A 21,814-nucleotide genomic window follows, 5' to 3' on the forward strand; every position below is an offset into this window, starting at 1 on the left:
CTTTGTGTGGCTTACAATTTCCCTTCAAATCAGTTCTGCCGAGGATAAAACAACCTTCCCTGGCCATGAATAGTCATAATAGGTTTCCCCAAGATTTTCATGAGTTGATTGATGGGTTATTATGGGCTCATTGCTGCCAATAATTGAAGGGTGTTGTCTTTGCTGGCTCGGTGAAGCTTCCAGATGTTAACAGAGTAGGCATTACTTGACGCTCACCCCACACCTGGCATTGGCTCCTATAGTGGGTCCAGCCACTAATCGGGGACCTGGTGGTGTCCAAGGAAGACCTTTAGGTCACTTCCAGAGCTTTCTCTCTAGAGAGTGTACATTACATGGCTCAGATGCCATCTGTTTTGAATCTTTTTCTTTCCCTCTTTGCCATTTTCTTTCCTCCTTTCTCTCTCTTTCCTGCCCTCTCTTCTCTCCTCTCTAGTTTTCTGGTGTTTTAGGATCAAAATAATGAAAAAAAATAGACACAATTTCAGCTCAGGAAATAACCCAAAGGTATAAGCAAGTCTGTACAAAGTTCACTGCTTGACTCTTCCCCATGCTGATACAACAAGTTTAGAGCAAAGGAATCTTGTCTGGGGAAATGAGGCAATGAGAGGTTGAAGTATCACTGTGGGGTGAGGTGTGGCAGTCTGCTGCTTCTAGATGTCACGGAACCAAAGAGAGAGGGAGGGAATGGCCTCTTCTGAGGCCTCAGGGATTACAGGTTTCAGGTCAACCACAGTCGTAATTCTCCCATACATTGTCCCTATAAGAGGGATGGCAGGGAGACTCTGGGCCGTGGTTTGTCCTTGGAAAAGGAGTGTGTTGGGCTTGGGCTTTCTAGATGCCACCACAGTGGTATGGGAAGCCAGAGTCTCAGCCTGTGCTAATAGAGGTCACAGCTCTTGGGAACAGGGCTTGCAACACAGAGGAAACTCCCCCTCCCTGCCGGTGACCACACCCTTGCTTCTCTCACACTTGGGCTTCCCAGTCAGACAGCTCTGGGGACGACACTGGCGTGGGATCTTCGAGAAGACTGCTTGGGAAACCCAACAGGAAAAAGAGGTAGTTTGAGCCAAGAAAAGCCACCAGACTTTTCTTTTGGCTTGAGGCATTGTGTATACATTTGAATAATAAGAGCCAAATTAATGTTACAATTCTGATGTGACTGTTGAGCCACAGTGGTGTGCTAATCACAGTTTTCCAGGGATTATCTTCAGTCTTTATGCTAACTCTGCAAGGTAGGCTTAATCTACATTCTATAGGTGTTGAAATTGAGAACGAGAGAGGTTGCAAGGGTTGCCAAAGGCCACAGAGTATGTGTGGTAAGGCTGAGCTTCAAGGTCAGGTTCAATTGATTTTAAAGCCTGTTTTCTCTTTCCCTCCCTCCTTCTCTTCCTTCCTTCCTCCCTCCCTTCCTTCCTCTTCTATTTTCTTTCTGCCCTGTTTGCTTTGTGTCTTTTTAAAAAGAAATACATTGTCGCATATGCAGCAGGAATCCCTTTGTGTCCCTCCCCTGTCTCATTCTCCTCCCTTCCTCTCTGGAAGCAACCAGTCTCTCAATTGAGGTTATCCAGTGGGAATATCCTCCCCACCCTTCATTACCTGTTCACAGCCATAAGCCATCTATAGCCTGGTGTGTTTTAAATGTTTACATATATGAAAAAGGGCTAAAAGTATTCATTTACAGAGGAAAAAAATACAAATGGCTCTTAACAAAAAAAATTCACGGTCTCATTCATTAAAAGAGCAGCACAGATTAAGATCACCTTGAGATACTGTTTTTTAACCTCGTCAGATTGGCCAGTACTGAGAATTTGGTAACTCACTGTGTTTGACAGTCTGCATCAAAAATGCAAATGCCCCGGGGAGCCTCGGCGGCTCAGTTGGTTAAGTGTCAACTCTTGATTTTGGCTCAGGCCATGATCTCATGGATCGTGGGTTAAACCCCAGTATTGGGCTCTGTGCTGGCAGTGCGGAGCCTGCTTGGGATTCCCTCTCACCCTCTCTCTCTCAAAATAAATTTTGAAAAAATGTAAATGCACAAAATTACAAGAGAAATTTCATTTCCAGAAATCTGTCTATAGGTATATGTGTACATCTTCAAAAGCACATGTGTTCAAGGTGATTCTTTAAAGTGTTGCTTGTAATAAAAAGACCGGGAATAATCCACACACCCATCAATAAGGGACTGGTTGAATAAATTGTGGTACATCCCAACTAGAAAAAAGAATGAAGGTATTCTCTATGCCAAAGTGGAAATTTCTCCCACACATACTGACTAACAAAAAAACAAAAGTGCAGAACACTATGTATAGTATGCTACCTTTGTGCAGCAAAGAGGAAAATTAAGCTTATCTGTCCAGGAAGTTTACATATGAAAACTAGTAACAGTGTTGTATGTGGGAAGAAAGGAGGAGGATGAAGGAAGAAAGGAAGACTTTTAAATGTATTTTAAAATATTAATTTTTGAGCAACGTGGATGGACTGTGTTAACTATCCCCAAAATTAAATTAAAAAACTAGAGTGGCATTATACAGTGTAAGTCATTCTGCATAACATTTTCCAGTCTGGTTTATGTTATTGAGGCCTATCCATGTGGTCATGACCTTGATCTTTCCATGAATTATGCTGCCTTGAACTGTAGAGTCTTACCGTTGGAGGTCACCCAGCTCCCTACTTTCATGTTACTGGAAAGACACACGAAGGTGCAGGAATGGCAAATGGCTCCCCCAGGCCAGCCCGGCAGGTTGGTGCCAGAATTGGGGTTGGCCTCAGATCTTGCAACCCTGGCTGGGAGTCTGGGGCTGCCTTTCTTCCTCCACCCCCCAATGCCAAAACCACCTCCTGATTCTTACTAAGAGTTAGTAATATTGTGTGTTATCCTTTCCTAGGGATGTTTGCCTTTTAAAAACAAAACAAAGATAAACAACCACATCAAACACAAAACAGTGATCACCGTTTTATGCAATAGAGGTTATTTGGGGTGAGGGAAATGGAAGGGGGCACACGAATAGCCGTGGTGTTGTTAGCCAGGGTTGGAATAAATTTTATAGTATCTCTTTTCCCATTTCTTCTCTGTAAATAAATAAGCAAATAAATAAAAGAAAAGTAAAAGAGAAAGGCGAAAAAAACAGAACAACTAGGTCATCACTCTTTCACTTGTATGGTTGGTTCTGCCTTGAGCTCAGGAAGGAACTAATTTGTGGCTTGAACTGGCAATAACATTGTGGCAAATATTGTTAATGTAACAAAATGCTATTAGTCTTTTTGTTGCCATAGAAACAGTCAAGGCACTCATAAATCCCCTACAGTGAATGAGACCTCTGCAGGTCAAGTCCCCTGGTCCTGCCATCATGCAGGACCCCATTAACCATCCTGACAGGGGAGGACCTTTCAGGATTTACCTTGATAAATAACCCCATTCCTTAGTAAAGCACTAGGTCACGAGTGGTAAGGATACAAAAATTCAGGTGGTTTCACTTCAAATCTAATAACATAGATGGGTTTTTCCCAGAATTTTATACTAAAACATTTTAGCAGTGAAGGAGTGGGAATAATGTGGAGAGGTCCTACCTAAGCTTGGAATTTGGGTCACATTCGGGATTTTCAGTCACAATTTCATGCAAATGCTAGATTCCATTTTGTAAGATAAATGTGTTTGCTTTAAGGTACACATTTATATTTCATTAACCGTTTTTCCTCCTCCCCATTCTTCAAATTGATGCTGCAAGAAGATACACTGTGGTGATCTGTGGCTTTGGATATCTTCTGCCTGGATCTTGGCAGGGATCTTTGTACACAGAGATCAAGTTTGAGAAGCATGGATTGGCCAGAAGTTGGAAACTGATTTTGTAAAGAGCCAGACAGTACATTTTTAGGCTTTGTGGGCCACGCTGTTTCTGTTAACAACTATTCAACCCTGACATTGTAGTCTTTTAGTAAAAGCAGCCATAAACAATATGTAAATGAACTGGCATGGCTATGTCCCAATAAAACTTTATAAAAACAGACAGATTTGGCCCATGGCCTAAATCTGGCTTGCGGGTTATAGTTTATTAACGCCTTAGATGAGACAGTACATGCCCAGGGGTTTATAAAAAGGAAATATTTTCAGCTAGAACAAATAAGAAAGAAGAATGGGAGTAGAAATTCCATTGACCCTTGAAGGCCACCTGTTATTTCAAAGACCAGAGAGGAAATGATAACATTATAGGCAGGAGACCAGTGTAATCAAAGGCAAAATTTTTAGGTTTATGTATAGGTGGGGGACAGGGAAGACAGTAATTAGATCAGTTTGGCTGCAGGAAGGAATTCATGTCCAAGAGAAGCATGCTAAACCATTAGGCCTGGAAGAGACCTTTCTGATGATTTTCTTCTCATTTTACAGATGGGGAAATTGAGGTCAGGAGAGATCTCAGATCTGGAACAAGGCTGGAGAGCGGAGTGCCTTGAATACTAAGCTAAGGGATCTCAGCTCTGCAATGCGGACCAGTGATGTTTCAACATTTCCTCATTTGAATGCTTATTCATTGACCCACTTCCTACATGCCATGTGACCAGATGTCCCAAGAAGAGTTCCTTTGGGATGAAGTTAATTCTCATCCTTTGTATACCATTGTGAAATAGCACTGCTGAGATGGTGACAAGACACATCTGAAGCAATCACCTAGACGAGTGCCAAGGATCCAAAAGCTTTAGCTTCTCATCCTGCTGTTAACTTGTTCTGCTAGCCCAGACGGAATCCTGAGCTCTCCTATAGTTAAACAAGAAGCATTCATCCTCAGAACCAGTGGCTCTGGCCCCTTCTCCCACCATGAACTCGACGTAATAAGTAACCAGAGGATACTGGAGTAGGAGGTGCCACAACCTTGTGTGACTCAGATACTCGTTCATTGATTTTTCCCTACTAATTATTGAGCACTTCAGATGCCCTGGGTGTTGAGGATAAGCAATAAAGAGGTAAGCAGGCAGGCTTCTGCCCTCATGGGGCTCACATTCTAATGGTGTGAGGAAGGGAACATAAACAACACACAAGTAAACAAAAAAGCAAACAAAAGAATTTCAGTTGTAGATAAGTGCTTCCAGCAAAATTGAACAGGGTGTCACGTTAATGGCTGGAGGGACTATTTTTTTGAGGAGAGACCTGAAGGTTGAGAGGAGAGTAAGCACAGGGCACTCCAGGCAGGGGGCAGAGTAGGAAGAAAGACCCAGAGTGTGCTGTTGGAGGAACAGAAAGAAGGCCTGAGTGTCTCCAGGGTGGTGGGTGGGGAAAGAGGGATAGGAGACAAGGAAAAAGAGACAATGTAAAGAAATGGATGAATTTTAATCTGGTTGATTATGTGACTCAACTTGGTCTCTCTCTCTCTCTCTTTCTCTCTCTTTTTTAATGAATTCTCTTAAACCCATTGAGAGAAATGTGTGAAACAATATCTGCCCTTGTTTTTAAGAGGTGATTTCTGAATATATCGTTCTTGGCTGTCGCCTGACTTCCACCAGCTGCCATTGCCATCTCAGCTCTAATTGTCAGTCTTTTGTAGGTGACCTCTGCTTTCTCTGCCGCTTTGATAATATCACATCTTTGTTTTAGTGCTCCTTAGTTTATCTATAAATGTGCTCAGGTGTGGATTTAATCTTATTCATTCTATTTGGGGTTTGGTGGGGAATCCTCAGTCTGAAGCTTAGTTTCTTTCACCAATTTTGGAAAATGCAAACCTATTAACTCATTGAAAATTTCCTCTCTTCCACTCTTTCTATTCTTTTCTCCAGTACTTTAACAAGATGCATGTTAGTCCTTCTAAGTCTGTCATCCATTATTCTTGACATACCTTTCCTATTTTACCTCTTTTAGTCTAGTTACTCTGTGCTCAAGTTAGAATAATTTTGGATATATAGTCACATTTATCAATTCTCTTCAGCTGCACTTAACATTCTGGTTTCTATTTTTAAAAGAGCATCCAAGCTGTTACTTGGAGAATGATTTGGAGGGATTATGAGTAGAAGTAAGATAATTGACAAGCCCAGTCCAGGTGGGAAATAATGGTGGCCTCTATCAGACAGTAGCAGTGGTGACTGAGAGCAGTGACTAGATTCAGGATGTATTTTGGAAGCAGAAGAAACAGGACCCGTTGAGTGATTGGATGTGGGGGTTTGGATGGTGCTGCTGGTGCTATTGGCGAAGTGAAAAGCAGAAATCAAGGATAACTCATGGGGGTTGGCACTTGAACAACTAGTAAATGGTGGTAGTTTTTTGTTGTTGTTAAGATTGGAACAGCGGGGATGAATGGTTTGAGTGGGGAGTGTGGTCAGTCCATAGGTCCATCCTGGGTGTGCTGGAGTGGAAGATGCATTTGAGGCCTCCAGGAAGGGATATGCAGTTGGCAACTGGAGGTACACTAGTTCTGCGTCTCCAGTTAAAGGGTTGGCATTCTCTCTAACACCCAAATAACAATTGTTTATGACAATTTGCATGACCACACATTTTGTATCTCCTCCCCGGAATTTCTGGGGCTCTTTAAAGAAGATCTGTTAATTCCCTGGACCCATCCTGGTTTCTGCCACTAGGCATTCTGTTCCCATCTCTGCTCAACCTTGTGACACCATACGGCTTCTCTGCCCGAGACTGGACATGTTTAAGGGAACTGATACATGTTGTCAAATAGCTCTTCCCAGAGATTGTGCCACTTATATTCCCATCAATAGAGAAGGCGTGTCCATTTCCCCACATTCTCACTAGTATATATATATATATATATATATATATATATATATATATATGTTTTAAAGTTTATTCGTTTTATTTTGAGAGAGAGAGAGAGAGAGCAAGCACATGAGCGGGGAGGGGCAGAGAGAGAGGAAGAGAGAGAATCCCAAGCAGAATCCATGCTCTCAGCATGGAACCAGACGCGGGGCTCGATCCCACACACTGTGAGATCATGACCTGAGCTGAAATCAAGAGACGGATGCTAAACTGAGTGAGTCACCCAGGCACCCCACACTTTCCAACTTAATAGATGATGGAGGGTGACACATTTCAATTTGTATTGCAAACATATGCTTTAAACAATAATGTACGTCTATAGATTTCAACACTCCAAATCATTCAAGCACTCATAATCACACATAATCATGCAGGAATTTTAGGCTGCAGATAACAGTGCTAGCTGAGAAGTGCCACTCCACCCCAGGCTCTGCAGTTGTGGTACCTCTTTTATCCCCCATGGCATCCTGATGCAGTGTTATTATTATTTTTTTAAATTTTTTAATGTTTATTCATTTTTGAGACAGAGAGAGAGTGAGCATGAATGGGGGAGGGACTGAAGGAGGGAGACACAGAATCCAAAGCAGGCTCCAGGCTCTGAGCTGTCAGCACAGAGCCCGATACGGGGCTCGAACCCACAAACCGTCAGATCATGGCCTGAGCCATGTACGCTTAACCGACTGAGCCACCAGGCACCCCATGGTGTGTGTTATTATTATCCCTCATTTTCTACATAAGGAAACTGAGGCCAAGGGAATAAGTAACTTGTCCTAATGGTAGGGCTGGGATTGACATCTTAGGTCAGCGGGAATGCACAGCCCGAGCTCCTAAGCCTTGCCCTCCTCTCTTCTCCTGCCCTAGGAGGGATGCTCGCCCAGAACTGCTCCTTGCCCAGGACAACAGCATTAATCAAATTCCTTCTGGAAATTATTTTCATCTCTTAACCACCCCCTCTCTCCTTCCTGCTTTTTTCTCCCAGGTTTCTAGATCCTTCTGGGGTTGACATGTGGGCAGTATAATCTTCTGTGATCCTACCTCAGCGAAAACATCCCAGTCATCTGTGGGCAGAGGTAACAAAGGCCATGAAACTTCTGTAGGTTTAGGGGTGGAGAGGGACCTCCCTGCTGGGGGCCCATCTCCTCTGCCACCTCTTTCCTGTCATACAGCAGTGAGGTAAATTTTATTTTTTCCTGATAATAATAATGAGATAATATATATTCAGGGCCTACTATGTGCTTGTGTCCTATTGTAAGCACCATCATTCCCTGCAACTACCCAATGGCATACTTACCATTGTAAATGTTGTATGTGCTTATTATGTAAACTTTGAATAATAGAGCACCTAAGGACTGCCATGGCTAAGATCATGGTGTGTTCCTTTCTCATATTCTTTCTTGGCTTAAGTAGCAGTAAAGTTATACATGTTCAACTATACACTTTTGAGAGAGAAGAGGGAAGGAAACCAAAGAATTTTAGTGGATGTGCTGGAGTGAGCATGAGATGGGAACAGAGGGGGATTCTGCTGTTCCCTCCTTAGACCTCAGCTCCTGGGCCTCTCATCATGTGAGTGTCTCACCACATAGGCTGTGGGTCTAGGTTTATTAAAGAGATGTGTTGGGGTTCAACATGGCACCTCATTGGGACCACCTGCTTCCGCTGATGGTCACACTAGGAGTCAAAGATCCATTGAGCATTTAGGGAAGCACTGGCTGATGAAACGTACTGAGAAATGTGCATCTCCCATATGGTATCATGCTAAGGGGTTTCAAGGGTATATCAACTTTTGATATTTCTATGCAGAGAACAAACCTGACAGGCTAACAACCCCTGTACAAGATGCCACTTTTTGGAGCTGAGTCACCCTGTACTTTGAGGTTTAAATCAAAGTGACTTAAGCTCTTTATCCTATTTTCTTTAAACCTTATCCTACTTGCTGGGATGTCTAATGTCCTCCCCCAGATTTCTGTCATCTCTGAAGTTGACATTGTTTTGGTTCATGCTGGTTCTGGGTTTCTGCCTATGAGGAGCTCTGGGTTCACTTCTCCCATGAAGGGACCACACACTACCCTGCCCCCTGCATGGAGCCTGGCATGGAATTTGACTTCTACTTTTTGTTTTCACTGGCCCTTTTCCTGAGGAGTGTGTGCTTAGTAGACTTAAATCAAGGTGTGCAGATTTGGGAAGGATTTTTAAAATTCCTAATAACACCAACAGATTAAAATTATTTTTTCTTTCACAATTTCTGAGCCATGAACCAGCAGAGTACCTGATGCTGTTGAGGCCTGGAGAAGGAGGCAGGAGATTGGGGCCTGTAGCCTCTCAGGTGTGACAGGATGCGTCCGTTCCCCCCTGGGTTGACAGAACACCCTGGGAAGCAGGACTACACTTGCCATTATCCCTAAGTGGGTTCTGAGTGGATGAGATGATCATAGTAAAACGGGAGTGAGGGGTGGACTGTCTCTGATTGGGGAGAGAAAGGAGGGAAGCAGCTAGAGCCCAAGCTGGTGCTATATACCAACACCTATGTAGGGGGATGGCCCACACATGCAGGGGTGGCCTCACAACACTCCACAACGAAACCAATGTGTGTTCCCCATGAGACGAAGCCTCACAGAGAGAGCCAAAGGCCAGTCCATGTCATTCAAGGAAACAACAACCCATGTAATGAAGTGGACCAGTCCCTCACCAGAGGCAGCTAAGTAAGGGGACACCTCAGCCCTTCCATCCTTCTGTCCTGCTTCCACACCAGAGGACATGCGTGGAGGAGACAGGGTGGTGACAACAGACCCTACTCCCCTCCCTGCCAAGCTCCTTAGAGACACAGGTCCAGTGTTTGTGTATGTGTTTGGGGTTGGGGGCAAACACTGTCAGGGGACGATGGGAAGAAGAGAGTCATTGCTTGAAAATAAGTTCAAAATGTGAAGGAGTAACCCCTAATAACTGGAAATAAGTGGTATTGGACTAAGATGATGGTAAGCATTGCTAAAGAGAGTTTGAGAGCACATGGTGGCACTTTTGTGTTTGAAACTCTGTTCCTGTTCCTTAATAAACTGGATTCCATCGTAGTTATTGGGCAATGGCCTTTTAAAGATTCAATTTTCATAGCCAGTATGCCTTTCCCCAGCTGCTTGTATCTGCCCACTTCATGTGACAACTTTTTTCAGGCCTGGAGGGTGCCATCTCAATACATTGGCCATTGAAGGTGATGATCCAGGGGAGAGAAAGGAGGATGTCCCCAGAAAACCTTGCAGGCTCAGTAATTTGTATGGGAGTGAGCAAGAGGGTGTGATTGTCCCCTCTTACCTCTGGGGGTAGGAAAATGTTATGTTCAGATCGGGTGTGTAAGAATATCAGGCCTTTTTAACCCACATTTACTGCCAAATCCTTCCCTTCTGAGTCCGAGTCACCGTTCCAGCCACCTGCTCCTTGTGGCCACCTGGGAGTTCTAAAATCATGGATTTTAGTCTAGGATATCATCCTCACTCCCATCACTTAAGGCACAGTTGTGTCTGTAGAGCAGAATGAAGTAGAGAGAGAAAGTAATATTGAGGGCTGAGAGGGAGGAGGGACTCAGAAAGATGGGCTATTTGGAAATGAAAACTGCCTTGGATTCTATCATAGCCTCTGTTCTGAGAACAAGAAGAGGAAGAGAGGCTGACAGGGGAGGTTAGTTTTTAGCAACTGTTTTAAAATTGACAACAGAGGAAGAGAGACCAGAACCATAGACAAAGTTAACATTTTGCACTTCAGCATCGTTTGATCTTTCAAAAAGTCCCCAATCTTCAGAGGGGTTGTCCCTGGATAAGAGGTTCTGTTCTGAACTGGAGGAAGATTTCGGTGAAACAGGGATGGAGTTTATGGTCCCTTCCCCAAATCACTCCCTATCAGCATCCCATAATACTGGAAATCCCTGGGGTTAACTTTGCTTTCCTTCTGGCCACACTTATGAAGCTCATTTAATGCATTCCATAGTGGTGTCTCAATTTATAGATGAGCTAATTGAGGCTTGGATAAATTAAACAGTGGAAACTCATAGACCTGGTAAACCACACATCTCAAGATTGAAGCTCAGGCTTGTTTGATTCCAGACTCTGTCACACTAGTGGCCCCACTATATGTTCACTCTTATAGGATCGGGACCTGCTCTGTCAACTCTGTTACGTGGTTTACTGACCAAGGTAACCAGGAGATCAGCCTGTGGAGTTTGGGGGTCAGGAGGGCTTGAGTTTGAGTCTTGACTCCATCATTAATCAGTTGTGTGACTTTGGAAACTCAGTCTCTTCAGTTCACTCAAAAGGAGGCTGGGCTATGAGAAGTCCAACAAAGCACATGGTAAGCATTTTACTGGATTACTGTTAATTTTTTAAAGCTATATATTCTTTGGCCATGAACAAGCAATGAAAGAGAACAAACAATGATCAGAATGATAGCTAACATTTATTGAGTGCCTAGGATGGATTAGACACTGTTGAAAGATCTCTCCGTGTACTAAATTAATTCTCTTCACAATCAATGAGGTCTGTACAATTAACGTCAGTTAAGAAGCACATCCAGCCACAGGTAGAGGAGTCAGGATTTGAATCAAGGTGGCTGAACTTGAGCGCTTGCACTCACCAGCAGGAGGTAAGCTTCGTGTGGGCCTTCTTGGGAAGTTGGAAGCAGAGGGTGATGCTTAGGGAGGGTGAATAGGAGGCTTTGGTCCTGGGGGCAGCATGTGGGCTTTGGGCTTCGGGAAGAGGGCAAGACAGGATGACCATGGACATGGAGTTGGGTGTTTGAGACAGCTGTCACCTGTGGAATCTTGAAGACTGAATTCTAAGGTGAATCACACTGTCAGAGCTTCTGTTTCCTTAGAGATGGTCTAGACTCATCTCATGCTCTTTTAAACTGTGCCCTGTGGACCCTTAGAGTCCTCCAAGGAGTGGGTAGATGGGGTCTTAGGTGGGGGCTCAGCACATGGGTCTTTAAGACCCTCTTCCTTGTTCAACTAGAGCGATTTCACTTTGCTTTTCACTTTTTTTTTTTTTTTTTTTTTTTTTTTTTTTTAGGTACAACTTACATACAGCAAAGCGCACAAATCTCATGAGAAAGCTTGATGAGGTTTTATGTATGTATACATCCAGGTAGCCATTACCCAGATCAAGGTAAAGAACATTCTCTGCTCCCCGGGACAAGTTCTCTGCTGTCCCCTCCTAGTCAGTGCCCTCACCAAAGATAACCACCTTCTGATCTTTCCTGTTTTTGAACTTCATATAAATAGAATTATAAAGTTCATGCTCTTTTTGTGTCTGGCTTCTTTCACTCAAAATTATATGGAGACATTCATCCACGTTTTGGAGTGTAGCAATGGTCTTCGTTTTTTCATTGCCATGTAGTATTACATTGCACAACAATATTACAGTTTATTGATCTTTTGTACTACTATTGATGCACAGTTGGGTTGTTTCTGGGTTTTGGTATTATGAACATAGCTGTTATGAACATTCTTGCACAAGCCTTGTGATGGACAAATGAGTGCATTTCTGTTGAGTGTATACCCAGGGATGGTTTATAGAGCTCTGGTGGGTAGAATAGCTGTTTTTGAATAGACATTTCATAAAGCAGGGGTCCTCATAAGATTTCACTTGGGACGTGTGGCTGCTTAAGATTTCTTTTTAAAGGAAAAAGTTTAACTTCCACGAGTGCAATCCTCTGCATTTGCAGATGATCAGACAGAGATTCAGAGAAGACGGTGATTTGCTCAGACTTAAGCCACAGCAAAGCCATGCCTGGAACTCACTTACTAGATAGAAGTTTCTTATGAACTTCTGAGCTGTCTGAAATGGGTGCTATATATCACTCAACCTGGCTGCTGGTCAGATGTGGAAAGGAAAATCTGAGTCAGAAGCCCTGGGTTCAAGCCCCACAACTGTTACCAGTGTGTGATGCATGGCAAGGTACTTGCTGCTGTGAACTAACTGGAAAGTGGATACCCCTGCTTCCCAGCATTGCTGGATTAAAGGAGATCACGATGCAGAGACACTCCATTGGTTGAGAAGCACTTAACATCATTATTATCATTACCATCAAAATATATTCTAAGGGGATGCTTTGGTAAGCATACTGTTTCCTTGTAATATAATGCTTATAATAAGTCACTACTTCACATTTCATTTTTTTCAGCCTGACTTAATAGTTTTTAATGAGAGCTTTCCCCCCTTCATTAAAAAGCTAGTGTGACAGATAGTATTTCCCAAAGATGGCCACACCAAAGTATACCCCATCCTATGTGCTGCTCTCTGATGGAACATTTTTATGTGACACATCTCCATGGAAGTTAACAGGGTCAACGTTCTCTCCCCTCAAACCTGCGCGGACCTTTGTAACTACCTCAACTAATGGAACTTGGCAGAAATGAGGATACATGAGGACAAATCCAGAGTTAGAAAGGAGAGGTCTACATTTTGGGGTGTTTCCTAGAGAGAACAGAAACAACCCCAGGAGGAGACACTGCATTGGGTTTTGCTTTTCTGATTTCACACTGTGGTCCTTTTCATTTCTCATGTCTTCATTTAAACTTTCCATGCAAACACCCCCTTGAGTTAAACCTGAGATAAGAACTGAATTCTGAGTAGCTTCCAACTCAGATGGAATTGCAGTCGTTTGCAAGGAGCCTAATGACTCCCGGAGAAAGGCCTGGAGGCCACATCCTCCTCTTGTGGATTGGCGGATTGGCGGGGGTGGGGGGGAGTGGGGGGGTGGGTAGGGACAAGATTGTGGGCAAGAGCTCTCCTGGGAGGACAATAGCTCCCCTTAGCCTGAGAGGCAGATGGGCTCCTGGCACCCAAGCCCTAAAGGCAGAATGACACCTATGAGTATGGGTGGCTGGGAGTCACACAGAGAGAGCTTGCTTGTTGACTTGCCCCCTGAGAGGTCCAGATTTCTGTGAAAAAGGTCCTTCTGTCAAGACGGTTTGTATTACAAATGTAAAAATAGTACATTCTTCACATATGTAAATTGCTTCCCACATTGGAAAGCAGGTTCACATGCATTTCTTATTTGATTTTTCCAAAGGCCATGTAAAGAAGCTGGAGAATGTATCATCACCATCATCACCATCCTTCCTCCTCCTTCCTCTTCTCCTCTTCCTCCCCCTTCTTCTTCTTCCTGTCCTCCTTCTCCTCCTCCTGCTTCTCCTCCTTCCCCTCTTTCTCCTCCTTCTTCTCCTTCTGCCTCCTCCTCCTCTTTTTCTCTTTCTCCTCCTCCTTCTCCTCCCCCTTCTCCTTCTTCTTCTCCTTCTTCTTCCTCTTCTTCTTCTTCTTCTTCTTCTTCTTCTTCTTCTTCTTCTTCTTTTTCTTCTTCTTCTTCTTCTTCTTCTTCTTCTTCTTCTTCTTCTTCTTCATTTTATATTTAAAAGAACTGAAAGGGTAAGGGCTTTGCCCAAGATCACACAGCTAGCAAGCAGAAATGCCAGTGAAAGAATTGGGTCTTCTGGCTTCTGAGAAAATTTCCTTTACTGCATGGTAGATTTGATCCATGCGGGAGCAGGAGTTTTGGGCACCATAGCAGACCAATGGCAGAGCTAACTTGAGGCGGGGGTACTCTTCACCCCTTTGATTGCCCCAAAGCTCTTTTCTATATGCATAATACTGACTCTATGTGGGATAAAATGCCCCTGTGTCCCCTGATGACTTTCCTGCCTCTGTCAGAAAAGAACCACCATATCAGTCATTTACATTTTAGTGAGAATATAAGGACTTATGTTTCCTCTAACAGAGATATTTGTGTTTTACATCTTATCTTGCTGTGATGATTGACCCTTGGAAAAGGCATTCCCAGCATCAGTAAGAAGGTAGAAGAGTCATTTTCCCAGGGGCAAGGGGAGAAAGCTAGTGGGAGAGATTTTATAGACTCCCCCCAACCCCATAGCATCATGTCAGCAGATGCTAATTACTTCAGTCACAAAACTTCAGTTATCAAATATCTGAGTGGTGGGTGCTGGGGACACAATAATGAGTAGAGTGTGGTCCATGGAAAAAGTCACAGTCTGGTGGGGGAGACAGGCAAGGATGCAAGTAACTGTAATATATTGTAAGTGTTATCACAGATGTAAGTGTTTAGGGTGCTATCAAAGCATGAAGGAACCAGGGTAAGAAGCAGGACATATCAGAGCTTTTTGGGAAAGGTAACATCAGTTGGGCTGAGTCTGGTAACATCAGTTGGGTTGAGTCTGGACAGGCAAATGAAACTGCCATCTCTTGAATATCTTAGTCCGAGTTGTGTAGAAGAGCAAATCTGAGGGATTATATGCTGATACTAGGGAAGAGTGTAACCCTAGGGAAAGCAGGCATGAAGGAAAGGGTAGTGAGTGTGCAGAGTGGAGAGTAATATGATGGAGTGCATTATTGCATGGGCCACAGCTCTGTAGCAAGCCTGGATGATTGCTGCCTCTCACTAGACAGCCTCAGAGAGGCTGCATGGAAGGTGGTCGATGCGGTGTCCTGTCGGGGGTCAGGGGATGGAGAGGAAATGTATTTTCTGGTTCTCTCCCATTTCTGATCCCCCAGTGGCTCAAGCTCACCCCAGGGAGAGTTAACTCTCATGCATTTCCAGTTCAAGTCGCATGCCCTGTGGCTGGCAATTTATCTGAGTCCAAGTCTGGGAGTGTTGAGAGGTGCAAGAGGTCACTGGTGGCAGCTGTAGGGGCAAACTCTGTGGCCCGGGTGCTGACAGAGGAGATCTGAGGTAGCCTAGAGGGGGGAGCACGGGGGAGCTAGCAGGGCGTTTACACACACTGGATTGTCTAATCCTCACGATAACCCTGTGTGATGGGTTGCATTGTGTGCCCCCAAAAGACGTGTTGAAATCCTAATCCCTGTTACCTGTGAATGTGACCCTATTGGGAAATAAGGTCTTTGCAGATGTCATCAAGATATAAATGAAGAGGAGGTCAAAATGGAGAAGGGTGGCCCTTAACCCAATATGACTGTCGTCCTTAGAAGAAAAGGAGAGGCGTAGAGACAGCCACATACCGAGAGAAGGATGGCAGGTGCCGACCTAGACAGGCAGGGAGATGCCGTGTGACGAAGCAGGGAGGCATCCAGGAGCCAAAGAGCACCAGGAGTGCTGACAACACCAGAGGCAGAGAAAAAGGCACAGAACAGATTCTCCCCTCCAGGCTCTAGAGAGAGCGCAGTCCTGGGGTGCCTCGGTGGCTCAGTCAGTGAGCATCCGACTTCTGCTCAGGTCATGATCTCATGGTTTGTGAGTTTGAGCCCCACGTCAGGCTCTGTGCTGACAGCTCAGGGCCTAGAGCCTGTTTCGGATTCTGTGTTTCCCTCTCTCTCTGCCCTTCCCCATTCACATTCTGTCTGTCTCTCTCTCTCTCAAAATTAATAAACATTAAGAGAGAGAGCACAGTCCTGAAGACTGCTTGATCTTGGACTTGCAGCCTCCAGAAGAATGATGCAAGTGCATACATTTCTGTTGCTTTAAGCCACCTGTTCATGGTGCTTTTTACAGAAGCCCGAGATGTAAGGTCGAGCTGAACAGAGGCATGATGCGCAGATAACTGTGGCTCAAACCTGAAGAATGAAGCAGGGTGAGGCCCACGGTGTGGAGGCTGGCCAGAGCGGACAGTTACTGAGAACATTCTACGTGGTGAGCGGTGCTCTGAGTGCTCTTCCTCTATCCTCCCATTTAATCCTCACAAAACCCCGTGAGGAACAACCTGTATATGCCCATTTTCCAAAGAAGGACTTGAGGCACAGAGCACTTAAGCAACTCGCTTAATGTCACAGTCAATGGCATTGAAACCCTGGCACCCCCAAGCGTATGGTCTTTTCGTTCACCCTGCATTCATTCACCCAAGGCTGACACAGTGCCCCCTCTGTGCTAGGGGGCGGGGTGCAGAGCTGAACACTTTGGTTCCCCCAACCCCACAGCCCTCACCGTCTTTCTAATCCAATCCAGTTGGCACTCTCCCACACTTAACTCAAGAACTGCTCTGAAATGTGGCTGGTCTGAGCTCATGTGCTATATGTGTAGAATACACACCAGGTTTAGAAGACCTAATACAAAAAGAATGCAAAATATACCATTAATAATTTTTAATATTGACTGCATGTTGAAGTGACTGTGTTTTGGATATAAACTATATCATTAAGGTTTATTGTACCTTTAAGAAAAAAAAGTGGCCACCAGAAAACTAAAGTCATGTGGGCGTTCACATGCTATTTCTGTTGGATGGCGTTGCTCTAGAATGTGAAGTCCTTGAAGGCAGGGGCCGTCTCTGTATTGTTCACTGTGGGTCCCAGGAGACAGAACAGGGCCAGTACACAATGGTCCCTCAATAGAGTTGTTGGATAATTGAATAAATGACCAAATCCCACGCACCTTTGCCTGCTCATCTGTTCCCTGTGAACACAAGGTCAGACCTCACTTGTACCTTGCTTTGTCTCTCCGGGAAATCCCTCAGTTATTCTGAGGCTTAAACAGAAAACGGAGGCTGCTTCATGCCAAGAAATGGAGAGGCTGGATATGTGGTGGAATTTGGAAAATAAAAAGGGTCAGGGTATTTCCAGCCACAATGGCAGCTATCACTGACTGGATGCAAATTCTGTGCCTGGCATCATTCTCAACACTTCGTACGGAGTGAGCCATTTAATTCTAACGACCCTATGACATCCATCTCGCCATCAGCTCCATTTGATAGATGGGGGAAATTAAAGCTCAGATAGACTAAGTCACACCCCTGGGATTACAGGGCTGGATTTGTAACCAGGTCTGTTTGATAATGACACTTGTGTTCTCAACCACTCCCACAGAGCATAGGGAAAATGGGACTGGGATTCCCCCTCCCCCACAGAGTGACCCTTCACCAGGTCCCCTTTGTGCTGGGGCCCCAGAGCAGCCCTAGACAGCAGACGTCCTGGCTCTCCTGGGTTCTGGGGAACCTATCATCTGTGTGGTGTATTACCACATTTTCTGGGCATCTAGCCTCATTCTGCCAGTACATCCAGCCATATCTTGTCATGTATCTTCTTCACCAGATGGCTGGGCTGTTTGTGGGCTGGCTCCCCCACCTTCTGTACCTGTGACGTGGCCATGAGCCAGCAGGTGAGTGAGCATCTGGGGCAGGGGATAGCCCCCACCCATGCCTTCTGAAAAGCCATCCCTTCTTGTCCTTTGGGACCTTGGCTTCTACCGATTCCTGGAGAGCAGAAACTCGCAGAGAGGCCCCAAACCACTTGTTCCAGTGCCGCTGAAGAATGTGTGCTGATCTTCCATGTGTTTGTGTTAGTCCATTGTCCCTTCAGGTCAGGTGGTGGGCCTGCAGGTCATGAACCCAGGTGCTGGGATCAGGCACCGTGCCCTTCAGTTCAGAACATCACCTCTAGCCGTATTGTTGGAGAGCTCATTCTTTCTGTCTAAGGCTCAGCCTCCTCTTCAGTGAAATGAGGTCATTAAGAAACCACTTATGTTGCTATTGTTTCCTGTCAAGGCGTAGCTCAAAGTCTTGACCCCCTGTCCTCTAAACTCATACCGCAGTCCTGACTCCTGCATGGATTAACACCCATTCATTTGTAATGTCACCTGGTGGTGTGCATGCATCTGGCAGGTATGGTTCCCATGGTCTTCAAAGAGAAAATGCTTAGCACATGAGCTAGCACTACTGCCCGGTTCAGGTCCTGAGCCTGCTCCTTCTTACTCCCTATGTGGCCTTGGTGAGGTTACTCTACCTCTCTGAACCTCGGTTTCCTTATCTCTAAGGGCGATAGTAATACCCCTCTTGAAAGGTTGTGGTGGGGCCACGTGGAACAGTCCTGGAAAACGCATGTAAAATGCGGTCATGACTTCAAGAGGGGCGTGTTCATGTCCTTGTCCATCCACACTCTACCTGACACCTGCTCTTCCCATGATGACCAGCCCATCTCCATGAATGCAACTCAGCTTTCCCTTTGCTGAAGCCAAAAAACTTGGCATCATCGTTGACTCCGTTCTCTCTCAAACAGCTGTGAAATACTGTTGGCGGGTTGTCCCGCCTTCACCTGCTCCACCCCTCTGCTGACCCTGGTCAAAGTCGCCAGCATCTCCTATCTGCATCTCAACTCCTACCTGGTCTCCCTGTTTCCATCCTTGACTCCACAGCATGATCCTTTGGTGGGATTAGCTTGTTTGTAGATCGTTTTTATTTTTTTAAGCAAATACTTAAATGGTGCTCCCTAGGTGCCAGGCACAAGTCTGAGTGCTTTACAGATTTCAACTCACCTGGATCCTTACAACAGCCCCAGGAAGACAGTACTTAACTGAAGTCACCTATCTAGTCAGTGGCAGGGCTGGGGTGGCCATCTGGCTCCTGATTGGTGCTGCCAACAGTGATCCTCTTAAAACACATCAGATTGTGTCCCTGCTCTGCTCAGACCCTCCAGTGGCTTCTCGTGGGCTCGGAGTAAAAGCCAAATCCTCACCATTCTGCTCTAGCTACGTTGGCCTTAAACACCGCAAGCCCACTCCTGCCTCAGGGTCTCTATGCTTGCTGGTTTGCTTTCATGTCCTCAGCCCAACCAGCCCTGATTTTCTCAGGGCCATGAGCTCCGTTAATGTCCATGAGTTTGGACATTATCTGAAGGGAATGAGGAATCCACTAAGGAGCATGGAAAAAAAGTCACGTAATGTGATGTGCCGGAGCTTGTACTTGCTCACCAGGGCCAGTTGTTAAATTTTTAGGAGATTCGCAAGCTGAGTATTAAATCACGGTAGCTTGAAATTCAAAAACAGGTGAGAGAGAGCATTTACACCATGGAAGTTGGCAAGCACTACAAATCATGGCTCCCCTCCCACCCTGCCTCCCCAGAGAGCTGTTGTTAAGTATTTACCAGCACGCCAGTGGCTTTGACAAAGGTTTGTATGAAGTGCAAGTAAGGTGTTAACTTACTAAGTCAGGACAGGCTTCCCAGAAGACCTGGCATTTAAACTGGGTCCTGAGACATCAGTAGGCACTTGCCAAAGGTGAGAAGGCATCCCAGACTGAGCAAACCAAGTGAGGAAAAGCACAAAGGTATGAAATTTCCCTTTGGGGTTATTAAGTACTGCAGGGTGGCAATGGTGTGTGGAGGGGAGGAGGAGGGGGAAGGCACGTTGTATGGAAAGAGAACAGCAGAGACAGGCTGGAGGCAGATTGTGTGAGAACCTCAAGACCAGGTAAGGGGCTTGGACTCTCTCCTGGGGTCCTCGGGAGCCATGGCAGGTTGTGGAGCAGGGGTAGGTCAAGGCATTGCTGAACACTGCATGTTAGCAAGCCTATTCTGGTTGTCGTGTGGAGAATGCATCGGAGATGGGAGGTCAGGCACTGTTTGGAACCAGTTCACTTTGCATGCTTATGGTGAGGGTTAGGAGTAGATGATACAGACAGTGCCTGCCTATGGATATTCCCATACAGCTCTGTGGGAAGACTTGTCCCATGGAGGTCCCATGAGCCTCTTTTTGGGGGGTTAGTTCACTGCCAATTGCAAAGCTTTCTGGGAAACAAGAAAATTGCAGTGAGTCCTCCTTGTAAGGGAGCGTGTAAGGGGGTTGTCGTCCATCTGACCTTGGGACCTCCTTCCCTTGGGACCCAGGCTCCATGCACAGTCAGTCCCGGGAAGGCCATAGGAAGTGGGTGGAAATAATAGCAAGTGTGGGCACTTTCTAATTGTAGACTGTTCAAGGCTCTTTACGTGTGTTAATGCCTTTGATTCCCCAGCATGCCATTGGGGGAGGAACAGTTGTCATCCCCATCTTACAAATGAAACAGAGATTAGGCAACTTGTGCGAGGGCCAGCCAGTGCACAGAAGAGCTGGACTCCAACCCTAGAGACCATCCTCTTTACTGCCATCCTATGCTGCCTCTCTGTTTTCAGATACAATGGTTCTTATTTTTGCAATGGCCACAGCTCCTACTTTTATTTTCCATTTTGTACGTAGAGAAGCTGAGGTTCAAGGAGATTTCACGGTTGTCCCGGGCCAGTGAGCAGCAGAGCTGGCCCTCAAACCCTGCAGCCTGAGTCCCGCCTTCCAGGAAGGAGGGAGACAAGATGAGAGAAGGTAAAGATGAGCCCCAGAGGGCAAGAGTGCCCCAGCCTGTGAGGTTTGGGTCCGGTGCTTTCAAAAGGATGAGAATTTTTGTCTTCATAGTTTGGAAATCCCATAGGAGGACACAAACATCACCCACAATGGCTCTTTTCCCACCACACCCACCTCCTCTCTTGGCCAAGACTTTGGTTCTTCCAGGATGTGACAACAAAATCTTGCCTCAGAGTTGGAGGATGCAAATGTCAGGGCTTCCCTCTGGGTCTTAGAGGATAGGTGTTTCGGGGAGTGGTTTCACTGGGAGTGAAGAAAACTGCTGTCCAAACCCCATGTCACTTTGCATTTTGAAACTCTGCCCGTAGGCCTTGGTGTACATCCCTGATAGTTAACACACACCAAGTGGTGGAGCCTGGAGAGGTGCCCGGTGCCCATCACAACCTGGGGAAGCCCCAAGAAGCTGGCACATGATGAATTAGGAGTTAGCCGGTTTACTGAGCAGCATCAGCATCAACTTTGGGGGCCAACTTCGAGGAAATCCTAGGAGCCTTTAACAAGAACTCCCATTTATTGAGCACTCAATATGAACCAGGAACCAGGCTAAGCATCTCACTGACTACTCAAACAATGCTATGACCTAAGCCTTGGTTGAAAGATGGGAAACTGAGTTTAAGTGTCCTGCCCCAGGGCTGAGCTGACATTTGAATCCAGGTCAGACTCCATGTGTGCAAATTAAACACCTGCACCCTGACTGCTGTGGGGGAGCGAAGGCAGAAGCAGCAGGGCCAGTGAGGAGGTAGACACAATAATCCAGGTGGGAAAAAATGATAGCTCAGACTAAGGTGGTGTTGGAGAAGTGGTACGGGATGCTTGGATTCAAGGTGTATATTGAAGCCGTGTTGACGGTTGGATGTGAAACGTGAGAAAGATATTAATCAAAAGACAAGACCTAGATTTTTGATCTGAGCAACAAAGTGCAAGGAAGTGTCATTTGCTAAGATGGGGACCTCAAGGGCA

The 21,814-nt window shown here is 45.5% G+C and overlaps 1 long non-coding RNA gene across 4 annotated transcripts in view; it reads left to right on the forward strand.

Moving 5' to 3' along the window:
- LOC144616234 (uncharacterized) overlaps window positions 1–21,814 on the forward strand; it is a 70,029-nt gene extending 48,215 nt beyond the window's left edge. Inside the window, exons 3-8 of one of the 4 annotated variants that reach the window (XR_013555375.2) lie at window positions 4,382–4,953; window positions 7,731–7,924; window positions 10,883–11,374; window positions 11,800–11,895; window positions 12,455–12,844; window positions 16,253–21,814. This is a non-coding gene — a long non-coding RNA (uncharacterized LOC144616234). Of the gene's footprint in view, window positions 1–4,381; window positions 4,954–7,730; window positions 7,925–10,882; window positions 11,375–11,799; window positions 12,845–16,252 lie in introns of all 4 variants that reach the window. The other 3 variants (XR_013555377.2, XR_013555374.2, XR_013555376.2) reach the window with 3 other exon arrangements.

Source organism: Panthera onca, chromosome A1, assembly GCF_046562875.1.
Source record: "Panthera onca isolate mPanOnc1 chromosome A1, mPanOnc1 haplotype 2, whole genome shotgun sequence".
NCBI lineage: Eukaryota > Metazoa > Chordata > Mammalia > Carnivora > Felidae > Panthera > Panthera onca.